We start from the raw sequence: 7,083 nt of genomic DNA on the forward strand, positions 1-7,083 counted from the left end.
CCCAAGCATAAGCCGATGTGCTTTCCCCGTCCTCACTCAGAACCCATAACGTCACTTGCAACAAATTCTATGGATCAAATAAGTCACGAAGACCAGCCCAGATTCAAGGATAAGAAAACTAGACTCCACCTCTTTTGTCAGGTGGCAAAATTTAAATGTGTTTATTATGTACAAGAATATGTTGTTTTGAAATACATGCACATGTGTAGACCGAGCCAAGAAACCTGTGTATTATCTCACTTAGACTCCACCTCCTGATGAGGGACTTTGCAAGATCACATTGCAACAGAACACGTGGGATGAGCATTACTGTGTTCATCTTTGGAAAATACTTTCTGCCACAGAAGTATTTGGGGCACATTACTGCTTTGATTGGAGCTATGTCTCTTTTAGACTTCCTTGCAAGCTCTGCCCCATTAGCAAGCATTCATCACCATGTGTGGGTAGATAAGACAGATGCAAGGTATCATCTCTGTCTTTGGGTTCCTTCTAATATGATTAAAAATAAGTCCTTCTCAGAATCTCTTCAAACCAAGCATGTGCCTATGAGAAGTGTGCTTAACAGGGACTCTGATCACCAGGTGGGGTCAGAGGTACTGAGAGAAATTGCGTTTTAAGCATTTGCCACAGGGCTATGTTGAGAAAAACTATTGGTCTTTTCTAGACTACATTGCTAAATTTTGAAGATTTTTTTAACTCCCAAACTCCAAAGAGAAGGTTTGGAGTTTGATAGTCGAGGAAAAAATCCCAGCTCCACCACTTATTATGTATGTAAGCATCTAAGAACCCCAGTTTTTTATTAATAAAGTAGGATTAATGATATTTGCATAAATGCTGTTGTGATGATTCAGTTGGATGATGTATTAGGTGCTCAGAAAGTGATACGTACTGTTATTAATAAGTGTATCATTTATCCTCTATTCAAATTATTTCCTTTTAGGGAGTCACTTTTACTTTGCCTTGGAAACTCATGGTTGAGTTATCAAACTTGCCCAGATTTCTGGGGTAACTGGCCATTGTAGACACATGGTCCAGAAACTGTACTAGGAATCATAAGACAAGGTGTTGGTTTCTGCCTGTAGCTGTTCAGGGCTGGCAATACTCGTGCTAGTGGTGACTAACATTTACTGAGTGGATATTTCAATGTGTTAAGAAATTTCTCTCTCTCTCTTTTTTTGTTTTTTTTTTTTTTTTTGTACTGGGGATTAAACCCAGGGCTTTGTGCATGCCAGGAGACTCAGGGTTTTGTGCATGCCAGAAAAGTGATCTAACACTGAGCTACACCCCCAGCCAAGGAACTTTTCATTGTTACCCCAACCTTGTGAGGTAAGGACAGTTTTATTCCTAATATTAAATGCAAGAAATAGTAGTTTGGTGAACATAAGCAATTAGTGCAAAGTCACTAAGGTGGTGGGATCAGGATTTGTGCCTCCCCATTGTACTCCCCATATGGCCTCCCAGAGAAATGAACACGGTAACATTTCTTCATCCACTGCATGTGCTTGTGACTCAAGGTTCATTAGTGATTGATTTGGAGGCTTAAGACCCTAATATTTTACCATCAGTTCTGCTTACAGGACCTCGCTGGGAACAGTTCCTGAAGCCATCCAATGTTTAAACTGTTGCCTGCTAGAGGGTCAGACTGTGCAGGCCAGTGCCTCCAGCAAATGGCTGGGTAGCTTTCAGCAAGGCCTTTTGACATTTGGCATCTTTCTTGGAATGCAGCCAAGGGGACTATTTCTGTTTTCTTTTACTTTCATTCCTCTCAAAATAAACAAAGAACTCAAGGATTTTCCTAGCATGTTTTAAAAAGTTGTTTGTCAGAGGAAGTTTACAGCTAGAGGTGAAAGGGAAGAAAACTATGTTTGAGGGAAAGGAACAAAGAGGGCTCTTAAATTGTTCACAGAATTTGGAATGCCCTTGGGCTAGAAAGTTTCTAATTTTAAATCTGCTTAAATTCCTCAAAAGAGAGGTGTTTTCTAACTCTAAGTATATGATCCGGCACCTTTTAATGAACTGTGGAGAATTCCTAAGGTGGTTGTTTGTGTGGTGTCTCCAACATTTCCTTTTAGTGTTTCCTAACTGAATTCCCCAATTTGCTGAGAAATAGCAGAACTGGCTTACGCTTGGACCGTTCTCCTCCCTCCTCATATTGACTTGGAAAAGGTGCTGGCAGCTTTTTTCAAACCACCAACAGGCTCTTTTGGCTCTGGTGCCTCTCCCCATGGGGAAAAACATTTCCCTGCTTATTTTTTCCTCTTTGGAACACTAAACTATAAACCCTGCTCTGTTTTAAGTGTTGTACATGGGTTAACTCACTGAATATGCATAGTCCTAAGAGATTCCTAATAACTATATATAATATATATATATAAAATAGATAAGGAAAATAAAGCTTGGAGACATTAAGAAATAGGCCCCCAAGCCACAGGTTTGTAGAGTAAGGCAAAGGTTTGAGGAGAGTCTTTATTCCATAGCAGCAAGGGCAAGCCAATTTCAGCCTCCGCAGCTGCCACCTCCTACAACAATCAACCAACAATTGTGGAATGCTCTGTAATATACCTGAAGTTCTCACAGTATGTCAGCCATTCTCAGTGAAACCTACACATTACTCCTATGAGATAGTAAGTACATTACAGTTTCTAATGTGTCTTCTACCTCTCTCTTTAAATAGGCTCCCAATTCTACGCCCACAGACATTGGGAAGGATTCTATTCATGCCTTCATTTGACATGCACTTACAGACACACATGTAGTATGGCATAGTACCAAAAGTAAAGACACTGAAACCAAACTGCTTTATTTGAACTGTGACTTTGCCAATTACCTGCTCAAGGTCACATAACTTGTTATTTAACATTTCTGTGACTTGGGTCTCATATATAAAATGGGTTAATGATAATACTGACCTCAAATAGTTATTGTGAGTCCCAAATTGGTTAACTCATATGAAATACTTAACACAGTGCCTGGCACATAATAAATAAATGCTCAATAAGAACAAGGTAAAACTGAAGAGATATTTAGGAAAAAGAAGTATACTAGGTACTGAAAACCAAAGGACTTATAATCTAGCCAGAATATGTAGAACCTTCATTTGTTTAACAGATATTTTTTTGTGCTAAGTACTAGGCACTGAGGTTATAACAGCTAAACAAAATACCCCCACTGCAAATATTTACAAACTAAGAGGTAAACAGATAAATAAACAATGGCATTGTAGTGTGGCAAGTTTTAAGACCATGGTAGAAGGCAGTAATTTCAAAGCACTGGGCAGGCTTCTCTTTTTTTGCAGTGCTAGGGATTGAACCCAGGGCCTTGTGCTTGCAAGGCAAGCACTCTACCAACTGAGCTATCTCCCCAGCCCTGCAGGCTTCTTAGAAGAAGCAAACCCCAGGTGAGATTGTTGACTGAAAAGCAATTTGCCATGTTAACTACTAGAACAGAATGTTTTCAGATATGCAAAGGACCTGGGGCATGTGTATGTGCACTAGGCACATGCAAAAGAAGAAAGGGGTAGAGTGAGCATCCTGATGACTTGAGGGTTAGGGTGCAAGAGGCAGAGGTAGGAAGGGGATGAGGAGGCTGGAAAGAAAAAGGCACCAGTTTGTTGAAAGTGTTCAGGGTTTTGCAAAGGATTTTGGATTTTTTCCTTGAACATAGTGGGAAACCATGGAAGCCTTTACCTAAAGAAATAATATGATCAAATAATCCAGATCAGATGAGATCTGAGATGAGGTCTGTAGTTAGAGCAATATTCCTGGTGAGAAATGAAATTCTGTATTGGGGTGCTAGTCACAGGGATGGAGAAGAGGAGATGTTTGCGAGATAATAGGAAGAATTATTAGAATATAATGATTTATTAGACTGGCATGGAAGGGAAATAATACCCTACATTGTCTTCGAAAGTTGTATCTTTTTAACCATTTTGTTGGAAAAGTTTCAGAAGAACAGCAGACACCCCCGACCCACACACATATCCACAGGGGATACCTTCCAAGACCCCAGTGAATGTCTGAAACTGTGGATAATACTAAACCCTATATACAAGCATTGCCATACTGTGACAATCTGATAGGTGAGATGAGTACTCAGGACTCATGGGCAGGGAGCATAGGCAGTGTGGATACACTGGACATGATTCATATCCTGGATGGGACAGAGCAGGAGAGCATGAGATTTCATCACACTACTCAAAACTGTGCAATTTTAAATTTATGCATTGTTTATTTCCAGAATTTTTCATTTAATATTTTCAGATTGCCATTAATGAAGAGTAACTGAAACCACAGAAAACAAAACTGCAGAGGTTAAACTATGGAGGGGGTACATTATACTATAGCTTGGTTGAAAGAACAACAGATTTTGGAGCTCCTTGCAACTGAATTGATATCTAGTCTCTACCATTAGTTGGTATATTTAGTGTGGATAATATGCTCCTTCATAGTTTGTTATGATTAATTACATGTGAAGTCCCTAATACAGTGTCTGGTACATAGTAAGTACTCAGTATGAGTTAACTGTGGATATTCTGAAATTAGAAAATAAGAGATGGTGGGAAATTCATGCCAAAGAGCAGGTAGTTCTTAGTCTTTTAAACGTACTAGATGCTTTTTGTTTAAAAAAAAAAAACTCTCATCAAAATAGAATTCACATTTCACATAATTCACCCATTTAGAGTATACAATTCAATATTTTTTAATGTATTCAAGGAGTTGTACAATCAACTGATTTTAGAACAATCTGATTTTAGAATATTTTCATTGTCCCAAAAAGAAACCCCATACCCACTAGCAGTCACTGATTACTCTTCCTCATTTTCCTCCATAGCCCCAGGCAAACCCTAATCTACTTCTTTCTGTAAAATTGCTGTTAGAGTCTTCTGAGGATCTGGTGAAAATCATTTCTATCCTGGAAATACGCTCAAATTTGGCAGGAAGTTCTAGGAAGTAGGAGACCCCTAGTTAAAGTGCATAAAATCCAGTCTCTACAAAGTTGGACTCAAAAGGAGAATTTTCCTGGTGGTGATGGTGGGCAGTGAACCCTCATAACCCTCACTCCTTATCTCTGCCTGACCTGAGATCTCTGCACACACTCGATTTGCTCCAAAGTTTCCACAGATAATCCCCACTTTGAATGTCTACCATGGAAGCTCATCTTCTCCACCCTTACCATTTGTTTTCTCTAGAAACAGCAGAAACCTGAGATTCTAGCCAGTAATCAAGAGCAGTAGCTTCTGATGATTAGTCAGAGCTACGGAGATACACTATTGTCATATAATTATTACTCTCAACTTTTCAGTTTTAGGAACATCTTCTATATATAAAATCACCATAAAGACAGCTTCTGCCAACGATTTTTGTTTAAAGTATTATTGCCTTTAATTCACTTCACAGAAGCCAAGAACAGAGTACAAAAAGAGAACTCCTGCCTTAGTTAAAAAAAAAAAAAAAAAAAAAAAGCAATGTTCGAGCTCCCATTGGATTAAGTGGAAATGCCTTTACTCTCTCAATACCTAAGATATCAGTCAGAGCTTCAAGAATGTAATTTATCTGGCTGCTTTTAGAATAATAAATGAAAATCTTGGTTACTGAATAGTTGCTTGGTTTAAATTTTCAACTTACCATGTTAGCTAAAGGACCCTTCCTTAAAAGAAAAACTGGAAGTAACTTGAAAGCACACATAGACCAATCACCATAGGATCTACCCACCAGCTCACCTCCCAGGCTTACTGTCATTTGACTAAAGACATGAAGAGATTTTTGTTTTTGTTTTGGGTCTTGGAACCTATAAACTCCTTCCTACTTTATGCTTTCCTGCTTGCTGTTTTTGTTTGTTTTTCTCTGCTTTTTCTTTAAATCTTTGCAAGATGGATTTCCTCTCCTGATTCAGACTTCAGTTCAGTGGGCTTTCTCACCAGATTATCCAAAAATGTTGTCCCCTTTTCACATCACGCCCTAATAGTACTTACTACTCTCTGAAAATTATCCTTTTGAAGTATTTACTTGTTTACATCTTGTTTCTCTCAAGCAGCATGTAATCTCCATGAAAACAGATGCCTTGCTTAGTTTGTTCAAAACAGAATCTGCACGCTCAGAACGATGCTCAACATTGTTGAATTAAATAACCATTAAAGAATAACAGTGACTTTCTAATTACTATTAGAATGAGTAGATAAATAGTAGTGTGAAATATATATTACCTATTTTCTTTTCTTTTCTTTTTCTTTCTTTTTTTTTTGTGGTGTTGGGGATTAGAACCCAGGGCCTGATGTATGTGAGGCAAGCTCTACTAACTGAGCTATATCCCCAGCTCCTATATTACCTATTTTCATAATGGTTTATATAGATACATATGGAATGTCATTGGATATATTTAAACTTAAAAACTTGATATTTATTGTAATAGCCAAATTAAAATGTTTTAAGAAGAATAAGATAAATAATAACTATCTTTTTTACTCTTTAGTATTTCTTTTGGATATGACAAATTAATTTATAGAGGAGAGGAATACATTAACACAAAATTCTTTAAAAATAGATTACAGGTCTACCTGTAAGACCTAAAACTATTTAAAAAGCATATAAAACTTTTAAAAGAAAACAGAATTAAATCTTTATAAACATAGGTTAGACAAAGTCTAGTTAGATATAACAACAGAAGCACAAATGACAAAAGAAAAACAGATAGATTGAACTTCATCATAAAGATCACAACAAAGTAAGCAGGGCATGGTAGTTAAAATTCCAGTGATTTGGGAGGCTGAGGTGGGAGGATCCCAACTTCAAAGCCAGCCTGGACAGCTTAACAGGACCCCATCTCAGAATAAAAAATAAAAAGGAGCTGGGAACATAGCTCAGTGAGCACCCCTGGGTTCCATCCTTAGTACTGCAAAATAAAAAAACAACAACAAAAAAAGAAATCACATCAAATGTGAAATTTTTATGCTGCAAAGGATACCATTAAGAAGGTAAAAGTCAGTACTCGCTTTAGCAGAATGTATATTAAAATTGGAACAATACAGAGATTAACATAACCCTGTGTAAGGATGATATGCAAATTAACAAAACATTCCATATTATT

General features: G+C 37.6%; 1 non-coding gene across 1 annotated transcript; it reads left to right on the forward strand.

Moving 5' to 3' along the window:
• Nucleotides 1-6,980: 6,980 nt before the first annotated feature.
• On the forward strand, nucleotides 6,981-7,083 carry LOC124968449 (U6 spliceosomal RNA). The gene has a single exon (XR_007105726.1). It is a non-coding gene; the product is annotated as a U6 spliceosomal RNA (small nuclear RNA).

This window comes from Sciurus carolinensis, chromosome 1, assembly GCF_902686445.1.
Source record: "Sciurus carolinensis chromosome 1, mSciCar1.2, whole genome shotgun sequence".
Taxonomy (NCBI): Eukaryota; Metazoa; Chordata; class Mammalia; order Rodentia; family Sciuridae; genus Sciurus; species Sciurus carolinensis.